General features: G+C 42.0%; 1 protein-coding gene across 5 annotated transcripts in view; it reads right to left on the bottom strand.

The window, feature by feature from the left end:
- The window catches only part of HECW2 (HECT, C2 and WW domain containing E3 ubiquitin protein ligase 2), a 415,178-nt gene extending 398,766 nt beyond the window's left edge, over positions 1-16,412 (bottom strand). For all 5 annotated transcript variants that reach the window (XM_082629938.1, XM_082629942.1, XM_082629944.1 and 2 more), the window contains exon 1: positions 16,317-16,412. The gene's annotated coding sequence lies outside the window, so the exon portion shown is untranslated. The remainder of the gene's footprint in view (positions 1-16,316) is intronic.
- Between the last annotated feature and the right edge of the window lie 3,548 nt (positions 16,413-19,960).

Below are 19,960 nucleotides of genomic sequence, written 5' to 3'. Positions count from 1 at the left end.
TCACAGCAATGAATTCAATAGCAATTCAATAGCAAAAAGGTGGAAACAACCCAAGTGTTTATTGATGGATGAATGTACAAACAAAATATGACATATCCATGCAACAGAATATTACTCAGCCTTAGAAAGTAAGGAAATTCTGACACATGCTACAACATGGATGAATCTTGAAGACATTATGCTAGATGAAATAAGCCAGTCACAAAAAGACAAATATTATATGACTCCACTTATATGAGATACCTGGAATAGTCAAATTCATATAGACAGAAAATAGAATGGTGCTTGTCAGGGCATGGTGTGGGGGGGTAGGGAGAAATGGGAAGCTTTGTTTAATGGGTATAGACTTTCAGTTTTTCAAAATGAAAAGAGTTCTGGAGATTGTTTGCATAACAATGTCAATGTACTTAACATTACTAAGTTTTACATATAAGAATGGTTATTTAAGGTGGAAAATTTTTATGTTACGTGTATTTTACCTCAATTAACTTCTTCAATCTACACATGGATTTTTTTTAAAAAGCATGTACCTATGGGAGGGGTGAACAAAGCAGAGATAACAAAGATGAAAAAATAAAAATTACGTTTCAAAATCTTGAAAGCAAGCAAGAAGCTAATCAAAGTGTAACATCACAAGAGTAGTAGGCAGTTGTAAAATTCAGTAGGAGGGAGAAGCACTTCCAGAATGGCCAAGTAAGGACCCCCAAAAATCTGATCCTCCATAAAAGCAATGAGAACACTGGCAAAAATTGTCAAAGTCAACTTTTTCACAACTTTGGAAATGAATGAAAGGCTTACTACATTATGAGAATGATTAAGGCACAAAAACTGGTCGTGTCACAATAAGTACAGTGAGCTTAGTGGCATTTTCATTTTCCCTATTTCCAATCACTTTCTCCCCAGCATCACAATACCCCTAAAAATCAGCATCATTACAGCCACAGTGACTGAAAAAACCCATAATCTAGCAGGCAACGGAGAGAGCAAATGGGTTTGGAGTTCCACAAAATGGCTCTATCCCAGTGAATTGTCACTATTTGACCTGGCAGTTACTTGGAAAAGCCCTACGCCCAGGGCTTGTGTTTATTGGACCTAACTCAGAGATCACTCAATGGAAAAAGCTCTAGCCCCATAGCATTTGTTGAAAACACTCAGCTGCAACTGTTTAACAATACAGATGTCTATGGCAGCAATACCAGCTGGAGCAAAGAAGAGGCTGGCTTAAAAACTTAAAAGAGAGATCTGGAGAATGAAATGTCCATGGATGGATTTGAAAGGCTCTGACATATTCCTTATGATTTAAAAGACCACATTCACGTGCAGCAATATGCACATACCTAAGAAATATCTCAGGAGACCCCATTCTTTCAGCTCTGGCTGATCTTGAGGCTCTGTGCATGCAGGAAATGAAGGCTACAGCACAGTTGTCAACTGCCTGGCTACTTGTTGAAGGCGTGCCCCAACATGCACATAGAGCTGCTCAGCAAAGACTGAGATACTTATTGGTTTCAGACATTTAAGGAAATCTCTATCTAATCATTAACTGACCACTAACAGAACAAAGCAAAAATTCAGTAGCCACATGTGACAAGAATGTAGGCTTTCCAGAATTTATTCAGTAAAGTCAGTAAATAAACAAAAAACAGCAACAAAGAGCAAACACACCAAACCTTGGGGAGGTAGGACAATTTGATTTTCAGAGTTGCCATATGATATCATTTGAAATGCCCATTTTTCAATAAAAACTTAAAGCATACACAAATAAACAGGAAAGTATGGCCCACACACATGAAATAAAGTAGTTAAACAAAATATGTCCCTGAGAAGCCCCGATTTGGGGCATCCTAGACAAAGATTTAAAAATACTAAAAATATGTTCAAATAACTAAAGGAAACCATGTCTAAAGAATTAAAGGAGAATTTAAAAACATTGTTTCACCAAACAAAGAATATCAATATAGGGATTTCCCCTGGCGGTCCAGTGGCTAAGACTTTGCTTTCCAGTGGAGAGGGTGCAGGCTCGATCCCTGGTCAGGGAGCTAAGATCCCACATGCCTCGTGGCCAAAAAACCAAAACATAAAACAGAAGCAAGGTTGTAATAAATTCAATAAAGAGTTAAAAAAAAGAATATCAATATAGAGATTAAAAATTATTTTGTAAAAGAACCAGATTAAAATTCTGGTGTTGAAAAGTACAATACCTGAAATGGAAAATTCACTAGAGGGGTTCAACAGCAGATTTTAATAGGCAGAAGAAAGAATCAGTGAACTTGAAGATATGTGGATTAAGATTATCCAGGTTTAGGAACAGAAAAAGAAAGAAGAAAAATTAACATAGCCTCAGAGACATATGAAACTACAGATATTGTATCATGCCGTGCACACTGGGAATTCCAGAAGGAAAGGAAAGAAACATTATTTGAAGAAATAATGGCCAAAGACTTCCCAAATTTGATGAAAACATTAATCTATATAACCAAGGAGTTCAATAAACTCAAAGTAGGATAACTACAAAGAATCCACACCAAGACACATCATAGTCAAAATGTCATGTCAAAAGACAGAGAGAAACTTGAACACAGCAAGAAAAAGTCTCATCACAACCAAAGGATTCTCAATAAGATTAACAGTTGATTTCTCATCAGACACTATGAAGGCCAGAGAGCATTGGAATAACACATTCAAATCAGTGAAATTTTAAAAAGTTAACCAAGACTTCTATATCCAGCAAAATTATCCTTCAAAAATGAAGAAGAAATTAAGACATTCCCAGCCAAGCAAAACCTGAGAGAATCCATCACTATCAAATCTGTCTTACAAGAAATACTAATGGGAGTTCTTGAGGCTGAAATAAAAATCACTAAATATTAACTCAAATCCACATGAAGACATAAAGAGAATTGGAAAAGCTAACGACATAGTTAAATGCAAAGTACATTATAAATGTATTTTTGTTTACAACGCTTTTCTATTTAAAAACAACTACATAAGACAATAACTATAAAAGTGTTAATGATGGGCTTACAATGTATAAAGCAAGGAATTAAGCCATATTGAAGTAAAGTTTTTGTATACTTTTGAAAGAAGTTGAAATTGATATGAACTAGATTGTTTTAAATTAAAAATTTCACTGTTAATAACCAGGCAACAACTAAGAAAATAACTCAAAAATTATCATAACAATATTATCAGGAATGACAGAATAAAGGCCTATGAAAATTATCTTCTCCAGAAAAGCAACAACAAGAAAATTTAAATGGCACACTACAAAACATATATATTTAATGAAAGTAATGGAGGAACTGAGGAACAAATAAAACATAAGACACACAGAAAACCAACAGCAAACAAGGCAGATATATATCCATCTGATAAACAGTAATTACATTAAATGTAAATAAATTAAACACTCCAATCAAACATTTGAGTTAAACACTCACCAAAAGGCAGAGATTGGCAGAATATATTTTTAAATGATTCAACTACATGCTGTCTAAAAGAGACAATTTAGATTCAGAGACACAAATGGGTAAAAGTAAAAGGATGGAAAAAGACACATCATGGGAACAGTAACTAAAAAAAGAGACGGAGTGACAATGCCAACAACAGACAAAATAGACTTTAAGGCAAAAATGGTAATGGGAGAAAGAGTATTTTATAAAGATAAATGGGTCAATTCAAAAGGAAGACATAATGATTACAAACATATATGTTACAAGGGGCTGCAAAATACATGAGTAGAAACTGACAGAGTTGAAGACAATTTAACAATAATAGTTAAAGATGTCAATACTCCATTTTCCATATTGGATTGAACAATTAGGAGATCAACAAGGACAGATATGCAGAAAAAGACAATTTAACAATAATAGTTAAAGATGTCAATACTCCATTTTCCATATTGGATTGAACAATTAGGAGATCAACAAGGACAGATATGCACCAAAATCACAAGAAAGAAAAAAAAAGATACTTGGGCTTTATCAGAATCACAAACTTTTGTGCTTCAAATGACACTGTCAAGAGAGTGAAAAGAAAATCCAAAAAACATAAGAAATATTTTCAAGTCATATGTCTCATAAGTGTCTAGAATCCAGAAAGATACAAAAAAAATCTATACAAAAAAAATCTGTACAACACAAAAATTTTTAAATAAATAAATTTATTTTAAAATTAGCAAAGGATTTGAAGAGACATGCCTCCAAAAAATATACACAAATAGCCAATAACCACACAAAAAGATGCTCAACATCATGAGTCATTACAGAAAAGCAAATCAAGACCACAATGAAATACCACTTCATACCCACCAGAATGGTTAAATCAAAAAGAAAAGCAATAACAAGTGTAGGTAAGGATATGGAGAAATCGGAACCCTCAGACATTGATGAGTAAAATGTAAAATAGTGCACTCACTTTGGAAAACTGTTTGGCAGAGCCTCAAAATGATAAACATAGAGTTACCATATGACCCAGCAATTCCACTCCTAGGTGTATACTCAAGAGAACTGAAAACATATATCTACACAAAAACTTTTACACAAATGCTCATTGCAGAATTATTCATAATAGCCAAAAATTGAGAACATCTCAAATGTCCATCAGCTGATGAATGGATAAAAAAATGTGGTATATATACAATAAAATTTTATTTGGCTATACAAAAGAATGGCATGCTAACACATGCTACAATATGGATAAACTTTGAAAACATTATGCTAAGTGAAAGATGCTAGTCACAAAAAGCTACATATTATATAATTCCACTTTTATGAAATGTCTGCAAGAGGCAAATCTATAACGGCAGAAACTAGAGTGATGGTTGCCAGGGGCTGGAGGCAGGGGAGATGAGTGACTGCTAAGGGCACTGGACTTCATTTGAGGGTGATAAAAAGGTTCTGAAATTACAGGGTGGTGGTGGTTGCACAACTTTGTAAATATACTAAAACCCACTACATTGTACACTTTAAGATGATGGATTTTATGGTATGTGAATTATATCTCAACATAGCCATTATTTTTTTAAATCAGTAAGGAAAATGAATACCTACAGAATGACTCATCAAGATAGAAAATAAACTATATTCTGTCTTATAATCAGTACAGATCAATGACCCAGACTGTGGTGGATGTAAAGATGATAATAATGTAAAGATGAATAATAAACAGTGCTAATCTTTAAGGTATTTAGTTTTTAACAAGAAGTATAATCAACAACAAATCTTTGGAAAGAATTTTGATTCCTTCACCTAGTTTTCACTCTCAAAATATATAAAATGCTAATTTTACCATGACAAACTTTAATAGAAAACTCAATTCCAGCAAACTTTAAATATTAGCCAGGACTTCCCTGGTGGCGCAGTGGTTAAGAATCCACCTGCCAATGCAGGGGACATGGGTTTGATCCCTGGTCTGGGAAGAGCCCACGTGCCACAGAGCAACTAAGCCCATGCACCACAACAACTGAGGCTGCACTCTAGAGCCTACGAGCCACAACTACTGAGCCCATGTGCCACAACTACTGAAACCCACACGCCTAGAGCCCGTGCTCTGCAACAAGAGAAGCCACCGCAATGAGAAGCCCGTGCACTGCAAGGAAGAGTAGCCCTCACTCGCCACAACTAGGGAAAGACAGCACACAGCAACGAAGACCCAATGCAGCCATAAATAAATAATTTTTTTAAGTATGTTTAAAAAATTTTTTTAAATAAATAAATATTAGCCACCACCTAAATTTAACAACCAGATGCTAAAGGTAAATTAACTCGAATTCTATCTCCAGTCACACTTCTCTCCAAGCACAGTAAGTTCCAAGCTGTGGTCCAGCCTCCCAGCTCTGTTGCACCGTGTGATCCTAGCTTGGGGGTGCCAAGAAATTTCCATGACCTCATTTCCTCACCCTGGACCCAACTCCATGCTTACTTCCCCTTCAGATTTTACAGGGCCAAAATTTTATGCCTTTAGGCATCTAACTCTTTCTTTCAAACACCATTAGTTACTGAGGTTCTTCAGACATACATTTTAAATCAGGTCATCAAAGCAAGTGCAGCTCCCTTCTTTTATGTCTTTTTATTTCTTTTATTTAGTAAAGATCCAAAATGGTCCTTACCAGGACCAAAAGGCCTCTCCCTGTGTTTGGTGCCCTGCTCTAAAAAACCCAGGTATTCACACCACCACATATGTTTTATTGCTCCAGAACAGGGGTTACAAAACAGATGCAGGCAGCATATGAATTTTGTTTGGCCTGAGCCATTCTAAAAACATTTTAATTACCAACATACTATACCCAAGAGATGTTTTATGTACAAACTTATATTTTTAGCTTCATTTTTCATTTGAAAAATCCAACGATTTGGCCATGCTGCACCCAAATTCCCATGTGGCAACAACTGGGTGACCTGAGTGGTGACACCTCCTTCCCCTCCGATGAAGAATGCCTCTCCACGATCCTCACCACTCCACGAGGTTTCCGTGCACAGCACTTTAAGCCAGTTTCACTTGTGTCCTACTGGCTCTGGAGGGGTTGGAGTATGAGAACCGAGTCCAAATCCAGAGAGTTAGAAGTTGTTTCTAATCATAAAGGGAAGACCTTTCCCCTTATATTTGGTTTCAGGTTGCATGGCCAATATCCTCTACTTTTGCCAGGCTCTCCTAGTTTCTCACTCCAAACTGCTTCAACTTCCTGTAATCACCATCACGTCTAACATCTGTACCACTCACTTACTTAAATTACCCTGGGGCACTCCTACATAATTCTGGCCTGGCAAGAAGCAGTGTTAATTCCAGGCCAACACGACAGAAAGCACTGAGGATCTCATCCACAGACCAATGAAATCTTCATTTCCAGACTCACTTCTCTTTGAAGATAAATGCTCCTCCTAAATTTCTGAATTTTGTGTTAATAATAAAATGCTTCTCAAACTTTACTGTGTATAGAACATATCTGAGGATGTTGTTAAAATGCAGATTCTGACTCAGTAGGTCTGGCTTCCGGGTGATGCTGATGCCACTGGTCTGTAGACTACACTTTGAATAGCAAGGAGTTAAAAGGCTTACAAAGGAAGAAGGAGGTTTCTGATATGGGAATTATCTCAATGAATCAGACCTCCAAGACTTGACTTTCTGCCATTTTAAAACTATAAAAATAGTAATCTTTTAGCATCTGTGCCAACTTAAAATCTGATTTATATAAATAATAGCCTTTCATAATGGTCCATGAAAAAGAAACACGTGGTTCCTTCAGCCATGAGGCATTGATCATTGTATATGTATTCACTTCATGATCAATACTGGGCATTATACGGAGGTATCAGCCAAGTTTCCATACCTTCAGAGTACTTAAAGTCTAGTTGGCAAAAAGACTAATAGCAAACAAAATAAGCAGTGCACCACCTAAAGCAGCAGATGATTAAGATCTTAATTGCTATAAGATAGCGATTCCCAAGAGTGGGGCATACTAGCATGTGGGGGGAAGGTATCACACTAAACACACTGCCCTCAATCCCCTCCCAGATTAGGATACTCACTCTACCCCCAACCTTATTGCCAATCATGACAAAGGAAGCTACATTTACTTCTAGAAATGCCATATTCTTCATAAGAGTAAGATGGGGGGGAAATGATGAAAAGCACCACTTTTAAATGACACACAGAAAAGTAGGTAGAACGGGTAGGCATTCCAGGTGGGAAGTGTTCCTGTGGTAGAAGTGCTGAGGTGGAGATGAGTCTGGGGTATTTATGCAATGGAAAGAGGACGTGCCTACTGTGAGTAAACCAGAATGCTCCACTTACCACCGCCCCGTTCTAGGTGGAGGAAGCATGGAAGCCATCTCCTAAGAACTGGATGACCACCGTTAACAACCTTGAAAAGATATTCCTTCATACAAAGGCTGAACTAGTTTGCCTCTCAGGTCCCTTCCAATTTTTCCTCAGCTGCAGAACAAAACTTCAATTTTCCTCTAACATGGAATTCTAACCTGAATCACGTGCCTTGCCTGATGTTGACCATGAGAAATGAGTGAAGAGAATGTGAACATGTAGAAGTGGATGTGTATAAATTGAAGAAAAAGAGAGCCTAAGTCATTGCGTCGGGTTAAATTCTATGGCTGCTCTACACCCCTGGTTCTTTGAGACGGCTCCCGAAGGTCTTATTTTCAACTCTGTCGTCAATCATCTTTGCGACTCTTCTCTGAGCCCTGTCCAAATTATCCTCACCCCTCTCACACAGGCAAATGATGAATTACACTCCAGGTCTTCCCTGACCACCCCATGTAAAGGAAGTCTCAGTTATACTTCCTTCTCTATCAAGGTCCTCCTCTACAAAGCACTTATCACACCTTCAACTATGCTTTCTTCACTTTTTACTCACAAAATATTTCAAAATTACATTCAGAAGATCATACAGTTCAGAAGTTAATATATAATAAGTAGCCGAAATACCACCACCCTAATGTAAAACTGTTTACATTTCTGCCACATTTGCTTTGCAATTACATCTTTACTTGTTTATTCACATTTTTGTTACCATTGCCTATATCCTAATTCAATTTTCTGTTTTATCTGGTTAGGTCCATGTCTGAATACTGACCTCTTTTATAACTATCACTCAGCACAGAGCCTGGCACGTGTAAGATTCTCGAAGTTTGTTCAATGAATAATGCATGAATGACTTCTGTCCTAGAATGAAATAATGGCCATCACTACGGAAGAGTTATTAGACAAAAGACAATGACTCCATCTTTATTAAAGTCCAAAAAAAAAGAGAGAAATGGTTTTTTTTTTCTTTTTTTTGGCCTCACCTGAGGCTTGTGGGATCTCAGTTCCCCAACCAGGGATTGAACCCGGGCCACAGCAGTGAAAGCCCAGAATCCTAACCACTAGGCCACCAGGGAACTCCCCAAGAAATGGACCTTTATTGAAGGATGAGGGTTAAAATTTAAATGTGTGCTATAACTGGATATTCCACATTAGAGTGGGTTAGCTGAACGAGAAACAGAACTTCCCTAGAGGCCCTTATCCCTCTTGCCCTGGATAGCACACATATCTGCTAAAAGACATGGACAGAGAGGAGATGAGCTCTCAAAGTGTCTTCTAGTTTAAAGATGCCAACTCAATAGCTTAAAGAGGGAAAGAAAAAAAGAAGAGAGGGAGGCAGGGAGGGGAGAAAAGAAGGAGAGAAGAAGGGAGGGAAGGGAAGAGAGAGGGAGGGAGGAGGGAAGGAAGGACAGGAGTCCTATGCAAAGAATCCTAGACCACTAGAGAACATTTATATTTCTTCTAGGTTAGGTTGGAGGCAATACAGATCGTGTTCTGAAAACACTCGAGTATCCAGTCCATTTGTCTGAAATGAAGCCAAGCCTAAGGAAAAAGTATAAGAAAAGTCATGTCCAATTGTCAGACTTCTCCACCTCCTTTTACCTCTACTCCGGGCTAGCCAGTGTCTTAACACAAAATCCTAAAAGCCTGGGCTCCTCCCACTGTGGTTCCCTACATGCTCTCAAATATTAAGTATACACTTGTACTCTCTCTGCATCAACTTTACTGGATCTAAGTTCTATTCCTTTGTGCTCTTATTCTTCCAGTAGGTCACTGAGAGGTATTGTGCTTCTGATTTAAAGGACTGTCCGTTACTGAAAATATTTCCTCAACTCTTTTTTTTTTTAACCTCCTCTACTCTTTATGGTCAATGTGGACCTCCAACTCTCTCTAATGAAAAAAATGTCTCAGTCCTATGACTGTGGTGGATTGTTTTATTTGTTAACAATTCTTCCTTCCCTCCCTGTCCTTGACATGGTTCCCTGTGGGCAGAGGTTAGTACTGAGGCATGCCACTTGATACAAGGGAAATCATTTCTAATCTGCGTCATGAAGAAACATTTTTCTTGCTCCACAGATATCTTACACCACAGATAAAATATCATATGAGCACCTTTCCCCTAAACAGCCAGGGCACCTCAGCACAGAGAAGCAGCCTTATACTCCCTGCCCATCACTTTGCACAGCACATGCAGGTACTCAGGGGCCGCAACTTGGCTGTACCCAGTTTTCACTTTCTTTTAGTATTTCCTCAAGATCAGAAGGTGCTACATCTTCGCTGTGAATGGAAGAGCATGTGGATTGGCTTCTAGGTACAACGTCTTTTCTTCATGAACCCCTCAACTTCTTATCTGTACATGAAACTTATGCTCTGTCAGTCCTGCCTCCTGAGGACTTTTCCAGTCTCATATATAATGGTTAACCAAAAGAAAAATCTCTTCCCCTATAGCACAAGTTTTCAGTGATAAATGAACAAAGCATCACCAAGTGCTCCTCCCTGAACAAATGCCAAAAGCTGATTCATTCTCTGCATGACATCGGTGGTTTCATCCAACCATAAAGTGAAATATCTGCTAGCGTGCACTTGATAGTAATCGCTCTTCCCTACTCCACTGATATTACGCAACAGCCAACCGTGTCATTTGACAAAGGAATTCTGTCAATAACTTCTGGTTTCTCTCTAAGGATAATGTTTGTCTTTAACTTTCCAGCTGATTTTCCAGGTGTCTCTTCAATAAAATGACTTATACTTACTTCTGTTACATGCATCCTTTAATGAAGCTACTAGAGTTTTAATCTCTTACCCACCGTTAGCAGTATAATACATTAATTTTGTAACGGAAAACATCATTGGGTACTTGCCCTGGGAAACTTGAATAGTATAACAAGGAAGCCACTGTGCTTTGTTTGAAAATGACACCAAAACATCCATGGCTTCACAGACAAAGTTTCATAACAGGCAATGACTGGGGACTAGGAGCGAATGGATGGCACGCCCAATAAAAAGCAGTTTTGAGATAGTCATCATCATACTTCCATATGCACTTTTCCATTTCAGCTACTGTTTTGAAATCATCACTCTCACAAGCGTCCTTGTTTTTACACATACAGATACACATTTTATATTTGGAATGGGATTCGGTTCTGTAAGTATGTTTATGACATTCTGAACTGCAGCATTTACATTACTATTTTCATCACTATTTTCACACTGCAATGAACCACTTTTGAGCCACCGATCTATTTTTGTGAAATTGAGATACAATTTAAGACCAGCAACAACAAACTATGCTATTTTAACAAATAAACAATAAACAAATGACATAAAAAGTATATTAACCAAGATGAAGTGCACCATGATGAAGTGCTTATGAAATGTAAGCTACGTTGACCAGTGCAGTCTTCGTAGCATGAACACAATTTTTCATACCATAATAACTTTTAAGAACATAATGGGATTTCTGCTGAAATTATAATTACTCTCACGTCTCAAGGTCCTACATGCTCTGCCACTCCTACACCATCTTTTTGATTCACATTTCGAAGTCCCCCCCAACACCCCACACCCCCTTGTGTTGGTCTTCTTGCTAACCTTTGAACACATCCAAACACATTCTCACCTTCAGGCCTTCGCACTGGCTGTTCCCTCTGCCTGGAACACTCCTCCCCAGGTATCTGTATGAGTAACTTCTGTCACTTCCTTTAAGTCTTTGCTTAAGGTCTCTTTCTTCATGAAAGCTACTCAACTACATCTATCCTGTTCTACTTTCTTTCTTCCAAAGCACTTCTCCCCTTCTACCATGCTATATAATTTGGTTTATTGTGCATCTCCCACTCCTACCCCTTCACTCCCAACTGAAAGAAAACTTCACAAGGGCAGTTTTATTCATTCAGCACCTAGATTCATGGAAGGTGCTCAATAAATAGTAGTTGAATGAATGAATGAATAAGTGAAATTTTTTCACTGCTTTTCCTTTTTAACCACCAATCTGTCTGTGGATCTTACTTTGAGAATTAAACAGAAAATGGAGAACTATCAAATGATTTAAGCAAGAGAACTACAGAAGGTCAGAAGATGATTTAAAGTTTGGAGAGGCTGGACTTTTTTTTTAGTTTAAAAGTCAACCCATGAAAAAAATGATGAAAGTCACAATTTTCCAAATGACTAGGTCTTCGTAAGTAGTTAATTTCAACCCCACAATACACATCTCTATAGATATATGATCAATGTTTGTATATATACACATACACATATATGCATGCACACATTAGACATATGTTGAACATACCTAGAAGAAGCTAGGGACATTTTTCCATCATATGGGTAGTCTTCATATAAAAGCTAATGACTTAGGTAATAGTTAAGACAACCATCCATCATAATTTTCTTGGGATAGTCCAGTTTATACTGTTTGATCTGGTGCCCCTTCCAGTTAGTATCCCCTTTTACTCTCAAAAGTGTCCTTATCTGAGCAAAAATAACTACATGGTTATCCTACTCATAAAGAAGATACATACATTTCTTCTTCTTCTTCTTTTTTTTTTTTTGCGGTACACAGGCCTCTCACTGTAGTGGCCTCTCCCGTTGAGGAGCACAGGCTCCGGACGCGCAGGCTCAGCGGCCATGGCTCACGGGCCCAGCCGCTCTGCGGCATATACATTTCTTCTTATTCAAGCATGCCGACCAAGCTTTTGAGGATTTTAGTGGAGTGGGTGTGGAAAAAGTGACAGCCATAATTAATTGTAACACCTGCTGGCCAGCACTGCAAGTGAACTCTTTCAAACAGGCAATTCTTTAGCCAAGGAACACAGCCATTGTTGAAGTACATGCCACAAGCTTCATATATCTAGCTTTAGAACTCAAATCCCCCACCAGGTCACCTGCACAATCTCCAGCCCCTATGAGAATGTTCACGTGATGAGTGGGCACAGCACATTCTGCTCTGCAAGCCCTTTGTCTGAAAAACTGAGACCCAAACCCAAGACTCTAGTCAAAAGAGAGGGCAGAAAACAAAGGCTCTTCTATTATCCCCGTGGCCCAGAGGGCTTGGAAACTAGGAGAATGTGGAGTCAAGTCTTCACAACGACACATGTGTTTTGGTCTCTCAGTAAATTCCAAGAACTTGACCAAACACTAGATCTTGAAACTTTCATTCATATCTGCAAACGCCATGCACCCATCAGGTCTGCAAACAGAATTTTGTTGAAGCTGCTCTCCCAAATCATAGTTGTCCCAATTCATGCCGGCCCTAGGTAAACAGGTACTCATTCTTACTGTGCTCGAAGACAATAATAACCTGGGCTCAGAGCCAGAGTAGACACTTAATATGTCAAGGAAAAAGCTATTTTATTTCTTATATGTATAAATAGATGACAAGCAACCAATTACGTCAGTCTTTTGTCTTCCTTGCTATTTCTTTTTTCCTTATGCATTTTTGGGGTTTTGGGATATATATATATATATATATATATATAATATATATATATATATATATATATATATATATATATATATATATATATATAATGTATATATATATTCCATTGCGGAGCACAGGTTCCGGACGCGCAGGCTCAGCGGCCATGGCTCACAGGCCCAGCCGCTCCGTGGCATGTGGGATCCTCCCGGACCGGGGCACGAACCCACGTCCCCTGCCTCGGCAGGAGGACTCTCAACCACTGCGCCACCAGGGAAGCCCTGGGGTTTTTTTTTTTTACCTTTCTTACCTTTGCATTTAACAAATTAAAGACTGAAACAAAGCCAGACTCAAAATTTGAAGTCAGGAGAGGGTGGTAAAGAAAATAGTGAAGATTCCTTAATATCTAGGGTGACCACATAATTTATCATCCAAACCAGGGCACTTTTAAATGTGAAAGGGGATGCATTTGATAATTCAGATAGGTCAACAGGAAAAAACCAGTACTGCAGGCTAAGCAGAGGGTGTAGTCACCTTTCTAATCCCTCATACATTTTCCCACACAAAAGGCATCCTGTGTATAAAGAAGCAATTCTGCCTCTGCTACATCAAGCGAACTTCAAATATAGTCCTCTCTCTTTTAGGCCAGGCCTGGCTTTCCACAATGGAGCTGAAAATGTTTTCACTCCACCCTGCCATTCCCTATTTGTGCAAAACTGGTTCCATTTTTACTCAAGAAAGCAGGCAGCAACACACTAGAATGTGGATGCAGGCCAGGCGCCCAGTAAGCCCCAGGCCTGGTGCCTCGGGTTTCTCATAAAGGAATATTTCACTAGAAAGGAAGCAACCTGGTGAGAAGGTACACAGATACCAGCCGCAGATTTAACAATCTGAATTTGAATGTTAGACCCTTTTGTTGATGCCAAGGCACATGCTGAAACTGGACAGAGCCCGAAAGCCACCTCTCCAGCAGCACACATTCATCCAAAAGAAATAGCTATGGCATCTGTCCTCAGCTACAGGTAACAACCTTGGTTTCTTTGCCTTTTGCTGAGATCAGTGGCGCAGAAGGATTTGAAAAAAGTAAGAAAATATGTTTTTTTTCCCTCAAGATTACAGTTCTCACGTTAAACAGAGCCAATGCTTACTTTTACCCCATACTTCCTGTTCAGGGGGGTCAAACATTGCTCATGTTCTTCATTAAATTTAGTCCTGTGGTTAGTGACTATTAATTTACTGGAATATTCTCCCTCACATGCATCCAGAGGGGAGACCAATTTTGCAATCTAGTTGGAATCTACAGCACATAAAGAATCCATGATGGTGGTAGGAGCAGAAAAGCTCCAGCGGGCTTATCTCAAATGGTCAGAATGACTGATTTCTTCAAGGACTCCACAGTCATTCAAAAAGATTCACTGCCCAAGGCTGTTCAGTGCTGTGATGGAGGCAATGATAAAGCAAATGTCTTAGGCTGTTAAGCCTTATAAAAGTAGAGTACTACCCATAGCTGAGAGTCTCATGACAAATGCTGGGAGCCAGGGAACCACCTGTCACGGAGATGGTAGAAGAAACTCCTTTTGAATTCATGCAGATTGGACTAAAGTCCTTCCAGCTAGGAGACACTGAGTCCAAGGGGCCATTTGTATACAAGAACTGCTGTTTTCCCAGTGGTACGATAATCTTAAATTCAAAGACATTTTTGTTAATATAACTGTTTAAATTGCTTCACATAACCACAATTGAGGCCAAAATGGGCCGAAGGAATAATCAAAACAAACAGCTCAATAATGACTTTTTAAATGTTCAAAGAAAGAAGAAACTAACTGGTTAGGTTGCTGGATGATAAGGTTAGAATGCCTCCTTTGGGAGATGAAAATTATGTCTTCCCCACCTGACCCTATCTCCCAACAGTGAAGTGGATAATTTCTGAAGAATACAATGAGCCTTTATGCTGGGCTTCTCTTGTCTGCTAGGGATGCCATCTGTCTCCCACACTATATAAACAATCCCTGCAGGAATCTTCTGATGCCCAAACAGATTAGCAAACTCCAGATTTTCACACCATTAATAATATCCCCATCCAGATTAGGCTTCTTGCTTTAATAACTCCAAAGATAAGCCTAATAACTGATCCTTTTTGTTTACAGGTAATGTGAGTGTCATTTTAAAGATAACCTCTCAGAACACACAGCCATCTGTTGGAGGGGGAGCGGGTGGAGCTCTCTCTAGGCAACAGAAGAAATGAGCCCTTGAGGGAACAGGAGAAATAGTAAAATGAAAATCATACTTATGAGACAAATGAAAACATGAAATTTCACCAGGTCTAATAGAGGACTCTAATAATTACATTAAAATCTTTTTCTTCCAAATGACAAACTAGAAAACTATTCAAAAAAAGACAAGTTTCACACTTTGACAAAGGCATACGTACAATGAGAATTCAGAGTTTGCTTGACTCTAGGACGGTGAAAGCAGAAACCATACTGGGAAGGCTAAAGGCCCCCGGAGAAGTTTGCCTACCGTCCACCTCTACCTACGAGGACTGCTGATGCTTGCCTTCTCCAAGTTTAATATCGATTGATCCCCTGTAACTCTGTGAGCTCTCTGTATTGTCTCCAAAGACTTCCAACTCTAAAGGAAATAAATGTACCTGTAAAGATGTTCCTAAATTAATAATAATAATCAAGGAAAAACACCTGAGCTCTGCTAATAGCGGAAAACACAAGGCATGGAAGAGCCAGACCTCTGCAGATGCATGTCCTCGGAAACGTCTACGTCTAAATCTGCAGCCCCAGTTTCCTCCAGGCCCCAAGCCCCCGCAGAGGATGTTCACAACACGTTCCAAACCGAAAAGGAAATGAAGCCTCCGCTCCCTCAAGTGACGCTCAGATGGACCCAAAAGTCTCAGCTCCCCGGGAGAACCAAACCTTGAAACACGTCCCAGTGCCTCTCACCCGCGTCTCTGGGCAGCGGAAGCCGAAATGTCAAATGAATGACCGCGCCGGAGCGAGAGGGAGGAAAACAAAGCCACCTCCCGCTGTCCGGTACCTGCGGCGCGAGGGCCGGGCCAGGGCCGCGCACTCACCTGGGTCTCGGCGCCCGCTGCCGCCGACTGCGGGTGGGGACGGGGCCGCCGGGCGGCAGGGCGCCCCCACAGTCGCCCGGACCCGCGGCCCCGGCGCCCTCCGGCCGGCCCGCGCACGCCGCGGGGAAAGCAGACGACCGGGGGCGCCGCCGCGCGTAGCATGCAGCTCCCGGCTGCGGTGGCCGCTGCCACGGGGCCGAGGGACCCTACGCGGCCGTCTCCGACCCAGCGACTCCGAGGCAACGACGAGAGACGCAGCGCGGAGCCGAGCGCGCCCGGCGCGCCCCTCAGCGGCTCTTCCCGCCGCCTTCCGCAGCGGGCTGGGTCTCGGCTCGCCTTTGTGCTGGCATCCTCCTTCGCTCCCGACGACGCCCGGAGCTCCCCGGGCGGCTCCGCGCCGCCGCCCACCCCCGGGTTACGCCGCGCCCCCCGCGCGGCCCGCCGATTCTGTCGAGTCAGCAGCAGCGGCGGCGGCGGCGGCGGCGGCGGCAGCGGCGGGGACGCGCGAAGCCATATCTCCCGCCCGCGCTCGGGAAGGTGCCAGGGGTCTGGGCGTCCGGAGCGGGTTTACGGGCGAGTTCGGCGGCCCGGGCGCGGCGCGTCCCCGAGCGGCCCCGCAGCGCCTGGCTCCCCGCCGCTCGCTCTCCAGGCGTCGCCCGCGAGCCGCGCGCCGGCCCGCCCGCGTCGCCCTCTCTCGCCGCTCCCCGCGGGCTCGCCCGGCCTCCCTCGCGCTGCCACCTTCCTCGGGCCCAGCGTGCCCGGTGCCCGCCCTGGCCCTCGGGGGGCTAAGGGTGCGGGCCGCTCACCTCCCGCGGCGTCCGCGGCCCTCCCCGCTGGACGCCCGGGCGGCATCTGCCCGCACCTCCCTGCGGGGCGCTGGGCTGGGGGCTTCCTGCACGTCAGGGACCAGAGTGGGGGAGGCGGGAGGGGTGAGGGGAGAGGACGGGAGGGACTGCCAGACCTTGGCCAGTTGGACCTTCCCGGGGACGGTGTGGGAGAGCGGGGCGGATACAGCTGGGCGAAGGACGAATGCCGAGGCTGCGGCGGAGCCCGAGCTGCTCTCCTTCTGCGACGCCGAAGGACATGAGGGTTCCGAGAGGCGCCGCGGAGGAAGAAGAAGACCCTCTGAGGTCAAGCAGGGTGGACTCTTCCCAAATCCCTCCGGAAGGGTGAATGGAGGAGTGTCATGCCTCGGTTTCCCCAACTGCAAGGGCAAGACGGTAATACTCAGGTCACCTACACGGGGTGTGGTCACGATTAAAAATGGATTATTGAAGGCCCTCCCAGCTACTTTGCCTAAAGAGCGCACTCAAATTAAAAATTACCGTATTAATACTTTCAGCTCTCTGTTTACTTCTTTTGTAGCATCTCCATTGACTCAGTCCCACTTAGGAGAAAGAGTAAAAACGCTGACATATAAAATGATTACCCTCTATGCGTGATATCTATCTGGATAAGGGAAAGATTTACTCGATTTTACAGTTTAACTACAACCATAGGAAAGAAGTCCCAAAACATTTTTTCCACAAATAATGGATATCCTTATTTACGGTGTTTTGAGTATGTACTTTCAGTATTATCCATTTCTCTGATAACAGCTATTCATTTTTCCTTTGGGAACTACCCCTCCCCCCTTGCCCACGAGTCTTTGTGGTTCCAGGATACTGACACCTCCCACCCTCACTCCCCAGAACTGGCCAGTCTTCATATTCCAGACCACAGTGATTGGTTCTGGGATGGGCATATTGGTCCAAGAACTCAATCTGGGGCTTTTGCTGAATCAGTTCAGAAAAAGAAGCCCTGAAAACTAGAATAACTTATTTGGAAGGATATAAGCCAGTGATAAGTACCACCAATGACTGTAAATGAAGTCAGGTCAACTTCAAGAGAAGGAAAACTGTGGGAGAGGGGATGATATCTTTGGAGACTTAGGAGGCAAATATATCTGAAGTGAATTCTACCCCCGAAGGCAAAAATCCCCCTCCTTTCCTCAAGGCAGTTTCAGTTGTGTTCTGTCACATGTCACAAAAAGCCCTGACTCATTATTCCTCTGGATCTTTCCATCCCAGGCATCATTGCTAGGCTACTCCAATGAATTGATGAACAACCCCCCACGCCCCCCCACACACACACACAAAAGAAAAAAAAAATGGTCCTATTCTTGTACTTGCTGGAAGAGTAGGGATCCCGAAAGATCCCACATGATGTTCTCTTCCTACAACTTGCTCTAGACTCAGCAACCCCACAACTGCAACCCCTAACCTCCTGTGTTGATTAAGCACTGTCTTACAATCTGGCTTTAAACAAAAAAGCATAAAATTAAATAGAGCTAAAATGGATCACTCTTGCTGCCCTTAGGTTTAAAAAAACAAAAACAAAACCTTTTTCTCTCACCTTAAAAGCGGTCCCATCTGTCTTTAAAACTCTCTATGTATCAGGCATTAAACATGAGGCTGAGGCTTCAAATAAGGTTAATAGCAAAGTCATCTTAAAATCTCAGACTTGCAAAAGTGTGTAAACGTTAGGTTCTTTCATACCACACTCCCCATCCCTGTCACTACCACTCCCCAAACTGGGGCCTCCCCTTCACAGGATCCCTGACTGGGTCTCATTTAGCCTCTTCCTGAGCTGTTCCTGTGAAGAAAACTCAGTATTTCATTAGCTGGTCAATTCTACATTTAAACTGGCCTAACATTAGATAGTGATTCCTTATATTGAGTTGAAATACTTCTTTCACCTCACAGGACTACAAGGACTAAAGACAGACTTGGGAACCCCTTGAATTTTCTCTTCCAAGATCTTTGCATGGCCCTTAGCTGTTTATCATAAGGCAGAGAGTCCTGACCCTTCATCATCCTCCATTACCTCCTTTCTATGAACGTGCTCACCTTTGAGCACTCCTCCTGAAGCATTCAAAGCTAAACCCAAAGGCAGATTCCAGGAAACTTAAAATTCAAGCCTCGGGGCTTCCCTGGTGGCGCAGTGGTTGACAGCCCGCCTGCCGATGCAGGGGACACGGGTTCGTGCCCCAGTCCGGGAAGACCCCACATGCTGCGGAGCGGCTGGGCCCGTGAGCCACGGCCGCTGAGCCTGCACGTCCAGAGCCTGTGCTCCACAACGGGAGAGGCCACAACAGTGAGAGGCCCGCGTACCGCAAAAAAAAAAAAAAAAAATTCAAGCCTCTTCCAGCACCACAAGAGGGGTCCTAGAAGTATATTCATGTGGTATTATGTTCCTGTAAAAGTTTTGGAAGTAAAATATTTTCATCTTAAAAGATTGCTGTCTCTGTGTACTCTAACTTCCCTTCAGTCATAATTTTCAGAAGCACTGAAGTGATTGCTGGCATTTTGGGGATCTGGCTAAGGGGAAGCTGAGTTAGTTAAATGGAAAAAAATTATGTGGTTCATGGGCATTACAGCCCATTGGAACAGTAGCATCTATTCTGACTGCTTGAAGGCCTACCATCACCTGGGTCACTTGGTATTGTGACACAAAGGTGGATGGCCAGAGACCAATCAGCAGATGAATGCTTTGGGACCCAGCACAGAAGCATGTAGGCAATGGGGTAATGTTTGAAATGTACGGATCCAGAACTAGAATTGGAAAATCCTCCCACATCTTATTCTGTATATGTAAAAGAAATT

The sequence above is a fragment of the Mesoplodon mirus genome (assembly GCF_964341445.2).
Source record: "Mesoplodon mirus genome assembly, chromosome: 8".
In the NCBI taxonomy this organism is placed as follows: Eukaryota; Metazoa; Chordata; class Mammalia; order Artiodactyla; family Ziphiidae; genus Mesoplodon; species Mesoplodon mirus.
This window is presented reverse-complemented; position numbering and strand designations above follow the sequence as displayed.